Source organism: Podarcis liolepis (genome assembly GCF_965112155.1).
Source record: "Podarcis liolepis genome assembly, chromosome: 1".
NCBI lineage: Eukaryota > Metazoa > Chordata > Lepidosauria > Squamata > Lacertidae > Podarcis > Podarcis liolepis.
In genome coordinates, this window is record NC_139554.1 from 95,324,892 (window position 1) to 95,346,254 (window position 21,363).

Consider the following 21,363-nt stretch of genomic DNA (forward strand, 5'->3'; position numbering starts at 1 on the left):
TACATACACACAATTTCAGTGTTATCAATTAATTTCAGTTTCCTGAGGTGGTGCTTGGAAAAGTAGCTGAAATATATGCAGACAATGAGACATCCCATCCAGATGCTTGCATCAAAACTCCCTCCTAATTTCTCTTTTGGAAAATCTGAAAGGAACCACCTGTTCTTTAGTCACACCATACACATTCCTGTGTTGAAATGGCCCCATCCCTTGACATTAGGTTAGTACCTGGACTGTATTTTCCTACAGAAACGGGATGCTGATATTATACCTTTGATCCTTTTCAAGTAAGTATAAGGCTTACACTATGCAGAATCAGATCAAATCCCTGCAGTAGCTCCCCACTTCTCCATTTCTCTTACAAGGGCTACTACAACATGACTGACTTTCTTGTGGTCATTTTCTACAGTTCCTATGGTGCACAGAAATGCACCAAAAATGAGGCAGCTGTATTTGTAGACATGACAATCAATGCCACATATGCTGAGGTGTAAGTATGAACATGACAAACGGAGACAAAGGGAGAGGGACAGTATAGTTTATTGTTGACATTGTTTCTCTTGTAATGCTCTTCACTGAGCTAAATCAAGTCAAATATCTTGATTTTCAACTTCATGAAAATCAGGTAAACCAGCTCATTCCTGCTTTATACACTGAGGTTGCCTTCATTTGATGCACTTATTTTCTTGATATCACATGCTCAGCTCATCACAATGGGTGATATGAAATATGAGTCATATTCAGAGCAGACTCTGCTTTGAATATGACTTAGTCAGATTATCACCCAACATCTACAAGGATGATCTTGAATATTAATGTTTTCTATTATGCATACAGTCATCCATATCTATACATGGGACATTCAATGAATGGGAATGTTGATGTAAATATTTTATCCATGCTAATCATCAGGTGAAGATGTAGGAATAAATAAGAAATTCTGTTGCCCATTTAGTAAAATTGAATGTTATTGCCCTTTTCTGTCATGAGCAAAAGAAATGTGGCAGAACAGCCTCAGCTTTGTTTATATACATGGTGGCCATGCTTTTAAAGCCCAGAGGTCTCCCGTGCCTTGGGAGGTTGATGATGTCATTGCATGCCACGCTAATAGCTCTAAGTGGCAAGACCTATCATAGCCTCACAACTTAACAGAAATCAGCTTTTTGTAAACTGCTTTGAGGCTTTGTTGCACTCAAGTGGTAAAGAAACCTCGTGAAAATTTTTTTAAAAAGGAATTTAAAGAAATCAATGATCTGTTAATGGATTCTGATATGACCTGCTCATGATTCAATTCCACCCGTAACATGAACTGTATATTTTGGAGCAGATTCCATTTGTACAGAATTTGGCTGCATTTCTCCCTGGCAAAGTGACATAATTCACTTTGGTAACACGTCACTCACTACTGCCATTTGTAATACCAGCACTAAACATGGCAGATATGTCAAAGCAGAATGGACCGCTGTGTGTGTAAATGTGTGTGCTTGTGGTAGCCTATACAAAAACAGACAACCTGAGAAACAAAACCTACATTTTCCATATCAATTCTGTGAGAAATTACATGTCACATCCTATGAGGCTGTGCCTATGCTGGAACCTTAACTAGTACAGGCTAATAATACTAAACAGTGTTTGTTTGTTATTATGGTATGCATTTTTTGTGTTTTTGTATTGTAAGCCACCCTGCAATCTTCGGGTAAAGGGCAGTATAGAAAAGTAGTAGTAGTAGTAATAATAATAATAATAATAATAATAATAATAATAATAATAATACAAGCATGCTGATTTCCTGAAAACATGAGTCCAAGCAGGGCTGTGTCTGGATTCAAGAGGAATTGATAAAAGAGTTCCCATAGGAAAACCTAGCTCAAGGATGAAGAGCTGCCTAAAGGCACTTTCACGTGTACTAACAGGAAGAGCAGTCTAGAGCAAAAGTCTGCCCAGTTCCAATGAGTCCATTTGCAAGAGGTTTGACCAGTCCTGAGGATCAATGAGGAAAATTCCAGGCAGGTGGATGAGCAAACAGAGAGATCCAAGGGTGAGCAGACATGGATGGAGTAAACTGCAGGAAGTTAATCATACGTGTCCTTGCCTTTGCCCCCAAGAAGAGATAATGGCTAAATGCTTTCCCCCTGAACTAGAAAAAACATCATTTCATATTTAACAAACTGTGGCACACAGTATTTGAAGCTAATGAAATTCATTGCTAAGAGTTTGAGGAGGACTAAATATGCACTGAATTTTATGAGACCCAATAAGAACTTTATTGGAGTCTTTATGTCTTGTTTCATGCTTTGGCAAAAACCAATTTTCTGTGCAAATTTCCCCAAAAAGGCACCTAAATTAGACACCTTGAAGCTGTCAAATAAAATCCTTCTTTAGACAACAAGAGATGAGGGGGAGGGGGAGCAGACAAAGACATACAGCGTGATCAATAACTTGCTGGCATTGTGTTTGGATGGACTTCTACAAAATGTTAATTTATCTGTCCCTAGGAGGCATAAATTTCACTGATTAACCTCTCAGTCTTATTTTATCTGACCTAATTATAATATAAGCCTAACAAGGGGTCTCAAGAATGATAATGACTCTTTAAGTGGATCATTTATCAAGATAAAACATCATAGGGACAACTCCAATCAATAGGATGGGATTCCATAAAACGCTGCCTAAAATTCTCTGCAGGGCTGTTGTGGCGCTCACTCTTTGGATAAATGCCATCCACTTCTAGTCCTTTCTTTCTTTAATGCAACTTTTAATCCTTCATAGTGCTTGTAATCCTCTTTGGTAACTGGCCGCTTAACTAAATTCAGTTCTTCTTAGCGCTGCACCTCGCTTGTTGCCTGCTAATGTGCATATTTGCCGTTGGCTTGTTCCAGAAGGAGGAAGAGGACAGATTGAAAAAAAGTATCATAGCCTTCAGGGTGCAACTAAATAACAAAGTGGATTCCAAAAATGTACTGGAGAGCATACAAAAGCCATGGACAGCTGCCTAGATTTCACATTACAGTACAGAGGAGGAAATCATAATGATGACTCTCCTCCTCCCAACAGCCCTAACAGGAACATAGGAAGCTGCATATCCTCAGACCATTCGGTCCATTTAGCAGTGGCTCTGCAGGCAGGGTTCTCTCCCAGCCCTACCTGGAGATGCAAGGGATTGAACTGGGTTCCTTCTGCATGCAAGGCAGCTGCTCCACCATTGAGCTATGGCACCTCCCAAACAGAAGCTCGATCATCCTGGAAGAAGGGCAGAATTGAAATACAATTAATTAATCGATCAATAAATCATCAAACAAGCTGCTTCCTTTGAAGACAGAAAAATCTTTAAAGAACTCCCATAAGTCCAGAGGACAGCATCACCAAAACTTACGTTGTTCAAAGCCCTGCAGTTAAAACACATCAACAGCAACTGCAGGACACTAATACCATCATTGCAGCCATCTAATTAGAGAGACTATTCCCTGCAGCACTTGATCGTTATTCAGATCTCTCAGTACCCTGCTGTTAATACTCTAATTCCCAGTATTGTTCCCTTGCCACACATATTTGCCTCAGCCTTACTTCCAAAGCCTTATGTTCTTCCTTACCAGCGCTGCCAAAGTCAAATTTTTCAAATTATGATGCATCTAATGGATGTGATAGCAAAAGAGATGAGCAAACCAATATACTAAAGTTTTGATAGGCAAGGAGCACTCAAGGGACGATCCCAATTGCTATTTTGCTTTCCTTCGACAAAATGCTCTCAGGCAGTATTTTTTCCTTTTATTGCTTCTTATACGCTCTGTGAGCTGGACCATGGACTTACTAAACACTAGCAACTACTGATATCAACTGATCATATTCTAATTAGAAGGGGTAGCAATAAGCTTTTATGAACAAGTGCAAGGCAGATTTCTGAGTGATTGGTAACCCCGTCCAATGGCAAAGAGCAAAACCTCAGAATCTTGACTAGCGTTAGAAATTGGGGGGTGGGGGGTGGACAAGTTTTGATCCTACATAAAGTAAAGGTAAAGGTACCCCTGCCCGTACGGGCCAGTCTTGACAGACTCTAGGGATGTGCGCTCATCTCACTCTAGAGGCCGGGAGCCAGCGCTGTCCGCAGACACTTCCGGGTCACGTGGCCAGCGTGACGAAGCTGCTCCGCCGAACCAGCACCAGAGCAGCACACGGAAACGCCATTTACCTTCCCGCTATAAAGTGGTACCTATTTATCTACTTGCACCCGTGGGTGCTTTCGAACTGCTAGGTTGGCAGGCGCTGGGACCGAGCAACGGGAGTGCACCCCGCCGCGGGGATTCGAACTGCCGACCATGCGATCGGCAAGTCCTAGGCGCTGAGGTTTTACCCACAGCGCCACCCGCATCCCTACATGGGGGGGGGGGCAAAAGAAAATGGCATTGTTTCCACTTTACATTCCTTCAGATCTAGACTCACAGTTCTAATCATGTGAGGGTAAAGTAGGAAATAGGAAGGCCAAATTATAATTTTTTAAAAAAAGTTGAGGTGTGTTAATTAAGAAAAAATTAAAACACTCACAAAGTTCTTAAGGTTGGTTCTGCTCATATCACATCATGGAGTACCTCACAAGAAGTGGCAATGGAAGTGACCATCATCTAGCCTCCCCTATTACCAGTGGAGCAGTATACTCCATAACCCAAATACAGTGACATGCAAAAAACAGAAGACCATAGTATACAAGTACTAAGATGACAGCATGCCACAAGAGAAGAGCAAAAGGAGTGAAGTTTTACATGCCATGGATATATGTAAGACAACAAATAAGATTATTCCCAATGGATATGTTAAAGACAGGCTACCACACATACACACACACTTGGCAGATCACCAGAAGGCAGGATACAGAAGGCAGGATAGAAATTGAATAAATAAATTAAAATATAATATTTTATATGTTATTTTGTAAACTGCTTGGCGAATGTCTCAGTGGTAAGTGGTGTGAGTGGGTGTAAGAGCGATTTATAAAAATGACACTTATCTGAGCTCTCCATAACACAACAAAGAGCATGCAGAGACCATTTATTTTGTCTGTCTGTTAAGTTATCCTGCCTTTTATCTATCAAACAAATGACCTTGTGATTTGATGGACTGCTTGTACATGTGGCTACAGGGAAACACAGTACTTTTTAAAAGTGTCAGCTCAGTAAAATTTCTTAATTTGTCTTTTCCTTGTGGCTCCCAAACAGATGACTACTATTTTTTAAAAAACAAACACATAGATAAATAGGATCATACACTAGATTATGTTTGTAAGAAAAGCAAAATAAATTTGAGCCAGTTGCTTAGAATTGGCTTCATGATGTTTAACTTCAACCAATATTGAGGGGAGGGAAATAATGTAGCACTCTGACCCACTAGAAGAATTAAGTGGGGTGGGGGAGAAAGAGAAATGGTTTAGATCCTTCCTCACTAAAAGATATACTGTCACCCACACATCTCACTAAGTGTTTGATGCTTTGATCAGAAAATATTCATGGTACTCAGTACAATTCTAAGGTTTTCTCACATTATGCATTTCCACATTAAGCTTTTTAGTAATTGTGTTTCATAAACACTAGGGCATCATGAAGCTACGCCATTATCTAAGCACTTGAGGTTATTTTAATTTCAGCAAACCCTTATTTACACCAATCACCTATAGTTAGATTCTTCTTTATAGCTCTATTCAGGTGTTATAATTCCCCAGGTGAGTAGCATTGAGGGGGGAGAGCAGGCGTGAATGCCTGAAACTCCACCCTGGTCATATTGTCCTCCACAAGTTGATTGTCTGAAGTGGGAGGAGCCGCTGGTATTTATGGAGACTATCAGCATGGTTCTGAATGCCCTTCTGACAGCACAGGAGACACTCTGCTTCAGAGGTTGATTCTCCAACTCATAGAGGGTGATGGAGATGAGATACAGCTTAGCACACACATCTGTGCTCCTACACACATGGTGGTACTCATGTGGGGGATTGCAGCACCTGAACAAATCTAACTTCTGCATGTTTTGTGTCATACAGCACATTGTTGGCCTCTTCAACCCATTGCAACAGAACATTCATAGTGGAAAAGAATCCAAAACAATGAACCAAATTTCATGTAAGAGATGAGCTGCTACCAATATTTAAGGCACTCCTACATTTCCAGGCTATCGCGAATGGCCAAAATATAAAAATTACAAAAGAGGTCATTCTGTTTATAGCTTTCTATACTTCTTCGAACAGCTAAATTTAACTAATGGGGTGACAATGGGACCAACACATTATTAAGTAGCATGGCAGCATTCCTTATCCACCATAAAATGAATGGAAAAAACAGGTGGGGCAGAAAGAGAGAAATAATGTGTAGAAATTTTTGGTCATTTCTCCTCTCCTCCTTCCTGATTTCCACATGTTCCTTACAAGGTAAGTGGGGGAATGCTGAGCAAAACAATGCAACTTTCCAAAAGCTCTCAAGGTGTGATGCTGGCCTTTTCCATAACCCTTTCCTTGGGCCTCAGGTTGTTCGCTCCCCTTCTCCTTCAGCCCTGAGAGAACTGCACAAGCTTGTCTTGAAGATGATCATAGAATGTCACATCCATTCCCTACACATAAGGGACCCTGGCGATAGATTCAAGGCAGGTCACTTGCTCCCATTTGCCAACCTCAGCTGCGAGTGTTTGCTGACCAAGGACTACAGCCCTGTGTGCATTGTTCTATATGACAGAGATTTTCTCTGGCAGTGTGTTTGTATAACCCTCAGCCCATGACAGTTTCGAGTGTCTACTGAGGCAGCAGAGGAACTTGGATTAACTACAAAATTATAAGATGAAGTTTGCCTTTTTGACAGAAACATTGGGCCCTTGAGAAAGGCAATACCTCTGGACCTTTAAGACATGCACCATTCCACTGCCAGTTAGAGAAGGGCTCAACTAGCACAGAAGAAATCTCTCCAACCTTTCTAACAAAATTGATCAAGACAGCATTAAGGACTGTTAAGAGGGCATCAGGACCCCAAAAAGGAAGATTTTGTATAAAGAGTGGGGTAGATAATTGGGAGGAGGTATCAGGCATGGAGAACTTGTGGTGCTCTAGCTGTGGTTAGGCCCCACTTTCCATCAGCCCTATCAATGTGGACAATGTTCAGGAATGATAGAAGTTCTCACTGAGCAACATCTGGAGGACCACAGGTGTCCCATTCCGCCTTTAAACATTATCAGCAACCACAATGGCAGAGGGTGCAGCACAAACAGACCTCCTATATCCAAGTTCATATTAACATACAAATGCTGCCTAATTAAAAACAAACACTGGGTTATGTCCAGAGAATTTCCAGGGGAGTTAGCCTTATGCAAGGGTACTTTCCCATTGCCACCTTCACGCTTCAGCCCCCATCACCCTCAAAGCCTGAATAAAACTAACTCTTGAAGGTGCTCTCCAGAATGTCATGGAATGGGACATGGGAGGCTGCAACTGGAGAAGAGAATCAACAGAAGTGGGAAGTGTGTTAGATAACTTGGGATCAAACATATTAACTAAAACTAGGGTTAATTTATTTTACATCTTTTGTTGAGGGCTGCATGTAGAGGCCCATCATAGTACCAACCCAACTCATTATGCTGCCCCAATTTTCCAGTAACTATTCCAGCAAATGGTTTTAAATTTGGAAAGGCAGCATACAAATAACATGACTGACTGATTGATGGGATTTCCAGCAGCTAGAAATCCCAAATGTGAAGGGTGCTATTGCATTCAGGTCCTGCTTGTGGATTTCCTAAAGGCACCTGGCTGGTCACTGTGTGAACAGAATGTCAAGCCAGATGGGCCTATGCATCGCCTGATGCAACAGACTTCTTCTTAGGTTGTTATGTAACATAGTCACATCCAGGATACGCTACAATGTTTTGTTAAGGGAGTATAACTTGTTAGTTAAATTATCCAATTTAACTAATGGAGGGGGGAATCCCTTTTTCTTCCTAAGAAACGCATACAAACAAAATCCAGAAAACCTTTTGCAGAGCTGCAGAGCTGTTAGGAACCCCACAAGCTAGATGGAACAGGAGTAAATGTCCTGAAGCTGGAAATATTACTCAACTCTAGCCAATTCTAATTCAAATGGTCTTCACCAGTGGTCCTAAAAATAAAAACAAATGTGAAACCTGCTAATGGATGCTGGTCATACAACCAGGATTCTTTCTTTCTCTTCTGCTTTTAGTGAAACAGATATTTACAGTCACTTCTGGAGAAATGTTCCCTTGGTCTGCCAATGTAATAAAACAGTTTATCTGGGAGTTTTCCACAACCACTTTGACGTTACAATACATTTTTTTCAATATTTGCTGGTGGGTTGTATTTTTTATTTCAGGTCAACACCTTCTGATATATGTTCGTACAAACAGGGAGGGGGGAAATGGCAGGTATTTATAGTTAGCATGGGAAGAGGGTATTCCCTTGAAATATATATAGAAAACATAAGCAGTGTATTTGGGATCCAGACGCAAACACACCACCTCAGCCTTATATTCCAAATTTACCGTTTATGTTGCTGGGAAATGAAAGTCAATCTGATGGGAAAAGCCTGGGTGGCAGGTGGGGGAAGGATTATAAAATCTCACTACTTTACAAGTAAATATAATTGTTTGTCCTTCCACAGACCTGTTTTCTTCACTGGTTTTCAATTGGTGGGTTGGGGACTCATAAATAGGCAGTGTCCCAAATTTAGGTGAGTCAAAGCAGTAGATTCAATGGCATTTTCATTTCTTTCGATTTTGTTTGAAGGAGAGGGGTAGACACACAGACCCAAAACAAAGGAAGACAGAACTACAGTGGTGCCTCGCAAGATGAAATTAATCCGTTCCGCGAGTCTCTTCGTCTTGCGGTTTTTTCGTCTTGCGAAGCACGGCTATTAGCGGCTTAGCAGCTATTAGCGGCTTAGGGGCTTTAAGAAAAAGGAAACAAACCCGCAAGAACTCGCAAGACGTTTCGTCTTGCGAAGCAAGCCCATAGGGAAATTCGTATTGCGGAACGACTCAAAAAATGGAAAACTCTTTCGTCTTGCGCGTTTTTCGTCTTGCGAGGCATTCGTCTTGCGAGGTACCACTGTAGTTTACTTTTCATACTTGTATAGAAAGGGGAATTTTGTCTGGTCTATCGTGTCATGTAAGATTGGAAAGATGTAGCCTTCTACACAAATGCATCTTGTCTCCCTACAGAGAAAAACAGGAAGATGACCATATGGCAAAACATTACAAACATGCCCTTGGATTGCTGTTGATGTCATCAATCAATAAACAACTGATTTGGGAGTGAGTTCCAGTTAAGGATGGGGCAGAAATTTGATTTTGTTTGCATTTTAATGGAATTTTACCTAATTCACACTTTCCAAACCAATACACAAACCAAAACATAGCTATCCTTTGAAATTCACACATCTTCACATTTTGTGCTACAGTTCTCTAATCAGACAATGCATGCAAAAATTCACATGTTAGGGGGGGATGTGTATTAAAACGAATATATTCATGTGGGAGGGGGATACAAAAGTTCAAAATATTAGGGGAAAACTGCAAAAATGCTTATATTAGTTAAAACTGCATTAAAAATTGTGTTTACTGGGAGAAATTTGCACTAAGATGCTAATTAATTTTCACAAGGAGCTTTAAAAAAAATGCTGAAGAAATATAGAGATCTGAATTTAAGATTGGAAAATAGGGAAAGCCAAATCTACAGTCCCAGAAAACTCAGTGTCACTAACTTCTGAATACAATATACATTGTACTGGACATGTATCTCGGTGACTCCAGAAAAAAAGACTGCAGCTTGTTGACAGACAAAACAGTAGACAGAATGTGAAAATGAAACCTGCAGGATTTGTCACCTGCAGCAACCCCCAGTGCTAACTGAAGTTTTCTTTTGGCAGAAATATAATTTTAATTGGATTAGACATTATAGGCATATATAACAAGGCAAGCTAAAGAGCACTGAGACACAACAGAAAGGTACAATTCAGGAAGTGGCTTGTAATTCCCTTGGCTCTGTTGGAAGAAAGTGGATTTACATTTCAGGACATTCAAGTTAAGGTGCTATGAATTGGCAGCCAGAGACTGTAGACAATCAACTGAGCTCATTGTCAGTTCAGTAGGAATGAGATGAATGAGAAGATATGAAAAAGAGAAATGTGCTTGGAAAACTAGCAAAAAAAAAAAAGGTAGTAATAATGGTCAACAGGATCTAAAATGTTGCAAAAATAGAAAGTTGAACTGCACCACACTTGAGTATGATAATATTAATATTTCCTCTTCCTGCCAAAAGCATTGCAATGGAATTGGATATCAGTTTTAAAAGATCTATGTAGGAACTAGGAGGAACTTCACATGACACAGGAAATAACACTGACATAATTAACTCTTCATCTGTAAAATGGATGAAATATGGAATTACTACCTTGCAAGTCAATAAGGTTTATCACACCAATGTATGAATTAGAAGAGTCCTCCTGGATCCAGTACAGTGGTAACTCGGGTTAAGTACTTAATTCGTTCCGGAGGTCCGTTCTTAACCTGAAACTGTTCCTGAAGCACCACTTTAGCTAATGGAGCCTCCCGCTGCTGCCGTGCCACCAGAGCACAATTTCTGTTCCCATCCTGAAGCAAATTTCTTAACCCGAGGTACTATTTCTGGGTTAGCGTAGTCTGTAACCTGAAGCGTATGTAACCCGAGGTACCACTGTACCATCTTTCCTACAGTGATCAGCCAGATGCCTTCAGGTGCCCCACAAGAAAAGGAAGAGTGAAATCATTTTTTCCTGTTTTCTGCCCCCCTGCCCCTCCCCCTTACAAAATGCTGTCTCTGAGTCTGGGTGTAACTTATTGTAATCATAATTCATTGCCACTGGTGGTCTTATCCTCCTTGAATTTGTGCAAGCCTAACTATACATCCTATTGAATTCAATGGGGCTTGCTCCCAGGCAAACTGAGTTAGGAATGCAGCCTAATAGTGGCATCACCAGGACTAGACAATGTAGTGGAACAGTGACACATAACAACAGTGCCATCACTGCTTATTGTGATGGTGCAAAATAAGGGCTATGTGATGCTGAGGTTGTGATAGTAATGTGGACATACAGGCAAGAGCACTGGATTGCCTCTACCAGTGCCCCCCACCCATTCCTGACCACACCACCATTCTTCCCTGTGCCTGCACAGTGTTGGTAAGTGGCACAATGCCGCTGCTGGGAAGGTGGTGCCATGGTACTGCCCTACCATATTGGCTGCTCCTGGGCAATATCTCTGTGGAAAAGTACTTCCTTTCTTCTGTTCTGAATCTTTACATAATTCATATTTAATAGATTATACCAAGTTCCCAGCATACATAAATTTATGCACATCTACCACCACCACCCCACTATGCAGCTTTTTCTAAACTAAAAGTCCTCCAAGGACATATTTTTTTCCAGTTACTCCCTTATAAGTGCAAAGAACACTACAAAAGCACCACACAAATGTAAGCATTACTGTATTGCTATTTTATTTGCTAACATGGGTGGATTTGTAATCATGTACCTCCTGCAAGCGTCTCATCTTGTACTCTAGTACTCTAGCAATATAAACCTATGCAAACACTTCACACCCAAGGAAAGTGTGATTCAACCAAACTTGTGGGTTTATTTACCCCAATGGCTGCAGAGTTTTCACTTACATTAACACTGGCTGTTGCTTCAGATTTGTAGGTTTTGCCAGCCACACACAAATGTACACCTTAACATATTGGTGTTTGATGGTGTCAGTCAACATCAAGGCTGGCTTACCAGTGCCATATTGTTATAGCTCTTCTGCATCCTGGCTACAAACCAGACTTACTAACGTGACCATTTCAACAAACATGATTCAGCAAACTAGGTGGCTAAAATACCACTCAAAACAACTGAAGACTGCTTAGGTAGGTTTTCAAAAGCTCTCTGTTTCAGTGACCAAGATAAATTACACCACAGAAGCTCATTTTCTAAGTGTTCAAGCTGTCTTCCTTGCCCTCCTACTAGTATTCAAAAAGCAGAATGAAAAACCTTAAATCAAAGCCACAGCAAACACTTCCCCACCCCAAATTGAAACCATCTCTAGCTTTAAAACCCAAATGCCCAATTAAATGCAAGTGGAATGTAATTATTAGCATTCCTAAAGCAAAATAAAACCAAAACAACAAGAATATGTTAATTCAGCAACCTTAACGAAGAATCTCTATGGAAGTTCGTGGGAAGAAAAATATGACAAAATATGGTTATTCACTGAAACAATAAATGTCAGCTAAACCACAATTCATGTGAATTGCAATTTCCAACACAGTTCTTTGGCATTTTAACACAAGATAGTTGGGGCTGTTTAACTGTTCAGATAGCCATATGAGTGTTGTCAACTTAACTTTCAATGAAAAACAAAGTTTCATTTCTTAGTCAAGCTGGTCATCCTAACCTGGCTGTAATGAGACCTTGAGGAATTCAACAGACTTTTTTTTTACTCCTAGCATATCTTGGTTCCACAGTGAACCTGAAAAGCACCTGCAGTTTGTGCCACTTCAAAATCAAAAAGCAAATTGATCAAGTATTACTTTTAATTCAGAGCATTCTGCTGGCTACGTAAAGAATGATAACCAACTGTGTATAAAGGACTTCCATGAGCTGAACATGACTCCCCCTTTCTCTCCTGACCCTGGAACAGCAAACAGGTACAATACCATGGTAAAGTTCTCAGTAAAGTTCTGGCCATTTTCAACCAGTATTTGGACTCCTCAGCAGCATCCTGCCACTATCAGTAACAGCTTCCATAACTACTTTTATGTATGCAATTTGAGACTTTTGCAGAACTATATACCCAGTTTGCAGAATCAGCTGAAGAGCGGCTAATGTCAATAAAAAAGTACTTAACCACAGAAAAAAAATCCAGAACGACATGCTTTCACCACCAGCAGTCAATTTATGCTCTGAGCCTAAAAGCGCCAAGCTGAAAGAGGCATGAAATCTACTTTGCATGTATTTCCTTTGAACATTATTAACGCTGAATATATGTGTCTTCCAAATCCATATCCTGTGGACTTCATCCCTACCTAACCCCACCTTGGCCTAACGTCATTTTTCCAAATTAGAGTTGAAATGCATACAAGTTTGCCTTGAGGTTGTGAATGCTACTTTGGCAGTGTGCTTACATGCAAGTCCTATTGAGTTAAATTAGGCTTACCCACAGAAAAAATAATGCATAGGAAATGTCTAACTAAAACTGAAAAATGCATTCAGTTCATTTGGCAACTTCCTTTTTATTTTATTGAATAGTGTGATAATGATCAGGTGGCACACAGGGTTGGTTCACAGATGCATGTTCTATTGCTTGATGGCTTCATCATCAAATAGAGCCATCACACATCAGTGTCCCCCATCATATATTTGAGCAGCTAAGTGTAGAACCTGACATTTGTCCCTGCTGAAATTCATTTTGTTCTGGCCCAGTTCTCCAATCTGTTAAGGCCATCTTGAATTCTGGTTCTGCAATACCTACTCTTTCCAATTTAGTGTCATCTGCAATTTTTATGAACATCCCCTCAATTCCTTCATCCACATCATTTATAAAGTCATTGAACAACAATGGGTCCTGGACAGAACCCAGCAGCACCTCACTGGTGGCTTTTTCCAGTTACTGCTGGGAATATTCCCTGCCTGAAACCGGGGAAAGTCACTGCCAGTTGATATAGACAATACTGAACTTGGTGGACCAATGATCTGACTTGATACAAGACCACTTCTTCTGCTCCTAAAAGTAGCATTTTTAAAAAATGTTAATAATATTTTCTGTTTCCCAAAATTTCATCAAAATTGGTCAAAATAAGTGGATGTCAGCCCAGCCTTCTTGGCTCCTACCCTTCTATTAAGTACAGAAAGGAAATGCACATTAGAGAAAATACCTTAATCAAACAAATTCCCCTCAAACAACCTCAGAAGTTGAGAAATCTCCCTGACTAGACTGTAGCTGTGTCTGAGAACTTTTTTAGCTCAAAAGCAAGCTAAATGTTTTTCACATTAATCAATCAATTAATTATAAAATGGCTATTTCTCATGCCAATATTGGCATATAGTCTCTGTCTCGGAGGTCAGAGTTTTTACAGACGTGTCTATATGCTGGTGGTTCCATTCAGAGCAAGCTGGCTCATTTCTAGCCATGTGCTCAGCAGATGGGCTGCACTTTGCTAAGCGTATTTGACACACAGCATTACAGAACTTGCTGCATGAGGAAAAACTATCTGCAGTGCCCAGAGAAGAGAGCCCAGCTTCTATAAACAGTGACCATCCTGCATTCTCATAGGATGGCAAATTTTAGATACATTACTCTGTAAGTATAATGACTTTAGAGAAAATCCTTCCATCCAAGCTGTGTTCCTGTCACACTTCAATCGTGCTGCTCCCTATCAGTTACGGTATACATATCTCTCAAGGCCCCTGTTATTTATGGAAGTGTCAACAGAAAAGTGTGGGGATAGGGCTTTATATATGTAATTTCCCCGTTGGTGGAGGCTGATGGTGGTGGCCCAGAACAGTGCTCTGGCTGCTGCTGAATAATTCTGAATTGTTACATTGCAATTCTGTAAGTTCTGTAACTCAGACATAAGGTCCACTGAGTTCAATAAGACTTTGCTTCAGAGCTATGGCTGCAATGTGTATAGCAGAGCTTTCCAAACTTTTCAAGCTGGCAACACAGTAATTCAGTTTTGCATAATTGTGTGACACAGTAATTCAGTTTTACTAGAAAACCGGAGGTTAAACTAACTCTTTCCAACCCCACTGCAGCCAAAACACGAACATGTCATGACACACAGTTTGGAAAAGCTCTGGTGTATAGGATTGAAGCCTCCATGGTGCTTTTTTCTTTCTCTCATTGCCATGAATTGTTTTTTCCTTAATGCCTTCACCCACCATAGCTGTCAACGTTTTCCTTTTCTTAAGGGAAATTCCCTTATTCCGAATAGGATTCCTCCCAATAAAAGAGAAAAATTGACAGCTATGTCACCCAGCCCAACAATATACAATATTAAATTTATGTATCTACTACAGATTTTCCTTAATTTCCCCCAAGTTTAGGAATTTTTACAATCCGCCAAGTGTAGGAAATTGTACAAATGGTTTTTTTAAAAAAGCACACATTTCATGTATTGCTCCACTGTTGTGTGTATGTGAACCCTGATGGTTTTCCCATACTGTGAAATCAGTCATTAAGTCCAAACTGGAGGCAGGGCAGTGTTATACCACTGCAAAATTCCTGATTTAAAACCATGAGGTGAAGGCTGAGTGCAAAAGAAATTGCAACATTTTATATTATTATATTATTGTTATGTGTGTGTGTGTATATATATATATATATATATATATATATATATATATATATATGTTAATTAAATATAATAGATATTTAACCCCATCTTCAGTTGCCTAAGCCAAGCCTACAACAGATACTTTATTTACAGTCCCCTTATGATATTGCTTCCGAAAATGAGCTAACCAAAATGGGCACATCCAAAGTTTAGGCTTTGTTTGCTTTTTTAAGGGGCAGGGGGAACCTGGAATACTTTTTCCACCTCTGGGGCTTTCTTTTAATGGCCTTTGCAGAATAGGAAAAATATTTCCGCTTCTGCGGTCCTCAGTAAATAGCTTTCCAGTTAATTGTAGAATGTTTCCAAATAATACTGTTTTGCTCCCTGTTAACTTGGTTTCCAGCTTTACACAATTAATTATGGAAGCATTCAGAGGCCTCCATTTTAGACCACTTAGTTAATAAGGAATGAATGTTTAATGGGTGCTCCTTTCAGACTATTTAATTTAATGAGAGAATTTGCAAGAAAAGGAAGTAAGGAGGATCAATTTAGCATGTAGCTACCTGCAACAGAAAAAAAAGCAAGACAAGAATGTCAAGGGAAATAGCATATGCATTCATTTATTATTCAAATGCACCACAAGTCCCATATTGAGAGCTTGGGGTGTTGTATAATCACAAGACGTACAATTTATTAGGCCAAACAGGTTTTCCATCTATCAAAAACAGAAGGGAAAACAACTTTAATTTTAATACATTCCATCAGTTAAAACTTGTAAACACTGTGTGTTCTGCAGGGGAATAAATGTAGACTATAGCAGGCCCTGGCTGAGTAAAGCAGAAGCCAAATAGCTTTCTCTGGGGGTGATATGGGCAATGTAAGCCACATGTGGCACCATTCATCTCAAGGATGCAACCACATGGAGAGAAGAGAATCATACTACAAATCTGCACTCAATCAGAGAAATAGGATAGTGCTACACTACTCTTCACAATGTGGGTGAATGCTTGAGTCAAATGGCTCAATGGTTAAGAACTTTGCTTCAGGATGAGAACAGAAATCGTGCAGCGGCTGCGCAGCGGCAGCAGGAGGCCCCATTAGCTAAAGTGGTGCTTCAGGTTAAGAACAGTTTCAGGTTAAGAACTGACCTCCGGAACGAATTAAGTACTTAACCCGAGGTACCAGTGTAAGTCCAGTACAGAAAGTTATCACTTAACTTCAAAGATAAGTCATATGGATTCAACCTCTGAGATGTTGCTTTCTACCAGATTAAAAGCCACAGGTTTTAAAACCTCTGTCCATGATCCAGAGAAAGGCACAGCACACCCTCCTTCAGAATCACATGGCAAGCTACTTTTCAAAATAATGGTCAGAAGTAGGTTTTGGTGCAGAGTTGTGGTTGTTGTTTTGTTTTTAAAAGCCGTAATTTCTGGTAGATACATATACTGCCTTGATACTGATGTTGGCCCCTGCCTTAAGGCCAATACACACATTACTTTTTAATACCAGTTTTGCATACTACAAATCCATTATGAAGATCAGGAACTGTAATTTTAACTTAATGGTATGCATTTGATCACCTTGTTTCCAGGGCAACGTTAAACCAAACATTTCTCAACTTACAAAATACATGTACCCCATGTATTTCTGAACATGCACTTGGAAAAATAGCACAAGAAGTAGCTCATATATCTGGGTAGTCAACTTACAATTTTTTTGTCGATTTTGTGCATCAACAAGGAAATCCCTGTTTAGGGGAGCTTTTAATGTTTGATGCATTACGTTATTTTAATATTTTGTTGGAAGCCGCCCAGAGTGGCTGGAGAAGCCCAGCCAGATGGGCGGGGTATAAATTATTATTATTATTATTATTATTATTATTATTATTATTATTATTATTATTAAAAGTTTGCCACCTAACCACTTAAAAAGTGGTCTGAAGGATTGTAAGACACGGGTCTTAAGAGCTCTCTTGATCTAAAGTATGCATGTACCTGCATCCTATTGAGCCCTTCATAATTTACCCTTCCAACTCCCCATTCAATACTTTATACAATCATTATCCATGTGTACTCTCTCTTCTTGCAATTACTGGGTGGTTTGGGGATTGTTGAATTCATGCATTTCATTAAACCAGTAGTGCCAAAGTTGTGCACAAACACCTATAGATATTGCTGACATATTTTGTTAAGGGGCAAGAAAGGACCAAGGAAACATCTTTGTACCATTGCAAAACAGCTAAGAAGATTGCCTCTTCACCATAAAGTGAGTGAATTAGTAAGAACAAGGTGTCTGAGGGAGATGGATATATAGACTATCCACTGAAAGCAAGAGTAGGAAACCTCTAACTTGGGACCTGAATGTCTGGTGGAATGCAGAGAACAAGTGGTAAACAGCTAGGTATCTCTGTATATTCATTATAGGGAAGATGTACTGTAGGTGGTGTCACTCTGTACACCACCTACAAGAGGCCATTGGGCAGTCAACTAGAAATCCCCAAGGGGTAGACATCCCCAAGGGGTAGACATGTTGGGTGGTGATACCGGGCCCTACTAATAGTTTCGTTCTGGGGATGTGTTCTCATCCCTTTGATCAAAATGCTCAGGGAGATCTTGAGGTGAGGAATGAAATCAAGGTCCAAAAGTAGCATCCAAAAGAGGAAATGTTGTAGTCAGTGCTTTTTTTCTGGGGGGACTCAGGGATATGCATACTCCTAACATTTTGTGAATCTAAGTTTGGCCTCATTGAGGGGCAGTATTTCAATATGAGCAGGAAAATAAGAGTACCCCTTAACATTTTTTAAGAAAAAAAAGCACTGGTTGTAGTCATGGGTCACTTCAACTATCCTCACATAGACTGGCTACATATGTTCCAGTCATGACAAAGATGTAAAATTTCTAGATACTCTAAATGGCTGCACCTTGGAACAGTTGATCATAGGACGAAGCAGAGGGGAAGCGACCCTGAACTAAGCACCTACTGTGAGATATAAATGTTGTTGAGCCAACTGGGAGCACTATTGAACTAAACATACATGTAAACAGCCAATAGTCAAGAAAATCCAGCACGGTCACATTTGACTTTAAAATGACAGGAATGGCAAAAAGGAAGTTGAAAGGCAAAGTTAGAATGGTCAAAACTGCCAGGGAGTTGTTTAAAATCACAATATTAGAAGTTCGATTGGAGTGTATAGCACAGATCAGGAAAGGTACCACAAGAGTTGAAAGGATGCTGATATGCTTACAAGCAGAGTAAAACATGGTATTAGAGGCAAGAATGCTTCCTTCATGCAAATGGAGAGAACACACAAAAGTGCAAGCAGAGAGTAAGCAATACTAAAAACATTAAGACCAACAACCAGTGCTTCTTTTTCAGCTGGAACTCAGCAGAACTCAGTTCCGGCACCTCTCAGGTGGATACCAATGCCATTATAACAGAGTTCCAGCACCTTTTTCTAGAAAAATAGCACTGCCAACAACAGAAAGTTATTTAAATACATTTGTAGCAGGAGACATTCTAGGGAGGGTGTACGACTCTTGGATGACAAAGGAGTAAAAAGTGTGCTAATTAGGGACAAGGAGATTGCAGAGAATTTGAATGATTTGCATCGGTCTTCACAGTGGAAGGTATAGAGCAGATCCCAGTGCCTGAACTAACTTTTGCAGGAAAAGAGTTTGAGGGATGGAGGCAGTTTTTTATTTCAATGGGCTTTTTTATTTCAAAAAAATGAAAAATCTTTCTGACAGTTGAGGTGGGAAAAGGGTTATGAAATATATGCCTGGATTGTGAAGAAAGCGGATCATAATTACAGTGCAAAAATAATCTACAGTGAAGTTCTAAATGGGAGACTGCCACAAGATTTTGTGTCAATTGCATAAGCTCTGTCTGGTGTATATTTATTGAAAGAGATCATGCACAACATGTCAGAAGCAAACCCAGACTGCTCTACAGTACAAGATCCTGCCAATTAATATTTGGAAGCTGTTTTCTTGAGAATAAATCTAGCACAAGTAGAAACAGTGCCTGCAACATGGCCAGTATCCAAACTAAAGGCGGAAAGATTCTGTCCAGTAAATATTAGTGTTTTTCCATGTCAGAGAAACAAAATGTACGCAAGTGCTGCACTCTGTAGCTTACCCTGTGAGGAGAAGGATGAAAGAGAGAGAAGCAGCTTTTCCCTCATCCTTTGGATAGAGGCTAGGGTATCTGCTGGAGGAATCTGCCACCGCCAATGGGATGCTGGTGTGGGTGCTATTTTAAAGAGCTACTCTTCTTCCAGGGCTTCTGCTTTGGTGCCATGACATCTGGCCTTCTAACAGGGTTGAATGAGGCAGCTGACACATATAGGCCAATTTTTTAAAAAAAGGTTTTGCTATGCTCCCCAATTGGTTGAAAAGGTGGGGAGATCTTCTTCTTCTTCTTCTTCTTCTTCTTCTTCTTATTATTATTATTATTATTATTATTATTATTGACCTACCCTGCACTGACAGATGGTTGAAGTGGCACTGTATCCTAAGCAGGAAAAACTGGAGTTTCTGTGCAGGATGAATGGGAGGGAAAAGGCACGAAAGAACAATGAAGGGTATCCTAATGTACTGGAGGGGTAAAGGGAGGCTCACCTAAAGAAGGGCTCTCTCTTTTTGTAAACCGCATTGAGGGTTTATTACAACCACGTGCTATATAAATATTGTGAAAGAAATAATGAGAAGGGCACAACTTTTGTGCTCTTCTTGAGAGCAGCATGGAAATGCATGAACTTTAGCACTTTGATGTCCTAATTGGCCCCAATGCTCTGGACCAATGGCTGCAATAGGTGGTGCCCTCCAGATGTTTTGAGATGTGATTTCCATCAGCCCCAGTCAGCATGATCAATAGTCAGGGGTCAGGGGAGTTGTAGTCAAACAACATCTGGAGAGCATCACATTGCCTACCTCTGCTCTGGGCTGCCCTAGTGGCTTTCTTCTCATACAATTAAGTGTGGAGGCAAAGAGTACTGACTAGTGTGATCCTTGGAACCAGAGTGGAGTCACCCATCCAAGGTGACTGAGGCAAGTGGTGGGTTTTCTGTATACTGGTGGCTCCCAGCCCTGCAAAACAAGTCGCCCAGTCAGTACCAGGGCGTGTGACTCTGAATTTATTTAAGGCCAGGTATATCTCGCCTAGTGGGACGCGGGTGGCGCTGTGGGTAAAACCTCAGCGCCTAGGACTTGCCGATCGCATGGTCAGCAGTTCGAATCCCCGCGGCGGGGTGCGCTCCCATCGTTCGGTCCCAGCGCCTGCCAACCTAGCAGTTCGAAAGCACCCCCGGGTGCAAGTAGATAAATAGGGACCGCTTTCTAGCGGGAAGGTAAACGGCGTTTCCGTGTGCTGCGCTGGCTCGCCAGATGCAGCTTGTCACGCTGGCCACGTGACCCGGAAGTGTCTGCGGACAGCGCTGGCTCCCGGCCTCTAGAGTGAGATGAGCGCACAACCCTAGAGTCTGTCAAGACTGGCCCGTATGGGCAGGGGTACCTTTACCTTTACCTATATCTCGCCTACCCACTCTGCTTTGGTGAAGACACCTAGAGCAGCAGGATTCAATTTGATTTTCTTTCCACATGCATATTGCTATTGTTTACTTGTGCCAGGTATAAGTAACCTTGTTTTATCTGCTTGTTACTTTCTCTCACAATGAAAGCAGAGGAGCCTCCCTGACCCCATCTGGCTGTCTCAGGGTGGGATTAACTCTTGAGCCAAGCTTGGTGTCAACTGCAAAAATAAAATTAAAAAACAGAGGATTACTGAACAACTCATGAACACAGAAAAATGACCCAGGATTTAGGAAATGACCGTGCCGAGTTTATTAGTAACAAATATTCTAAGACATTGGCAACAGCAAAGCTCTTATCCATTGCTATTAATCACTTTGTTAATGCTAAGAAATCCAACATTATCGATTGTTGGAATTCATCATGATAAGTACGTGGTTATGTGCATGTTTTTTCCTGCTTACTTTGCCCAACACATCCTGTGCATGTCACATTGAGTTGTGTCAATAG

General features: G+C 40.6%; 1 protein-coding gene across 1 annotated transcript in view; it reads right to left on the reverse strand.

Annotated features, from left to right (window-relative positions):
- DPP10 (dipeptidyl peptidase like 10) overlaps positions 1 to 21,363 on the reverse strand; it is a 559,151-nt gene that overhangs the window by 502,933 nt on the left and 34,855 nt on the right. The window contains exon 2 of the mRNA XM_083489332.1: positions 3,145 to 3,240. The gene's annotated coding sequence lies outside the window, so the exon portion shown is untranslated. The remainder of the gene's footprint in view (positions 1 to 3,144; positions 3,241 to 21,363) is intronic.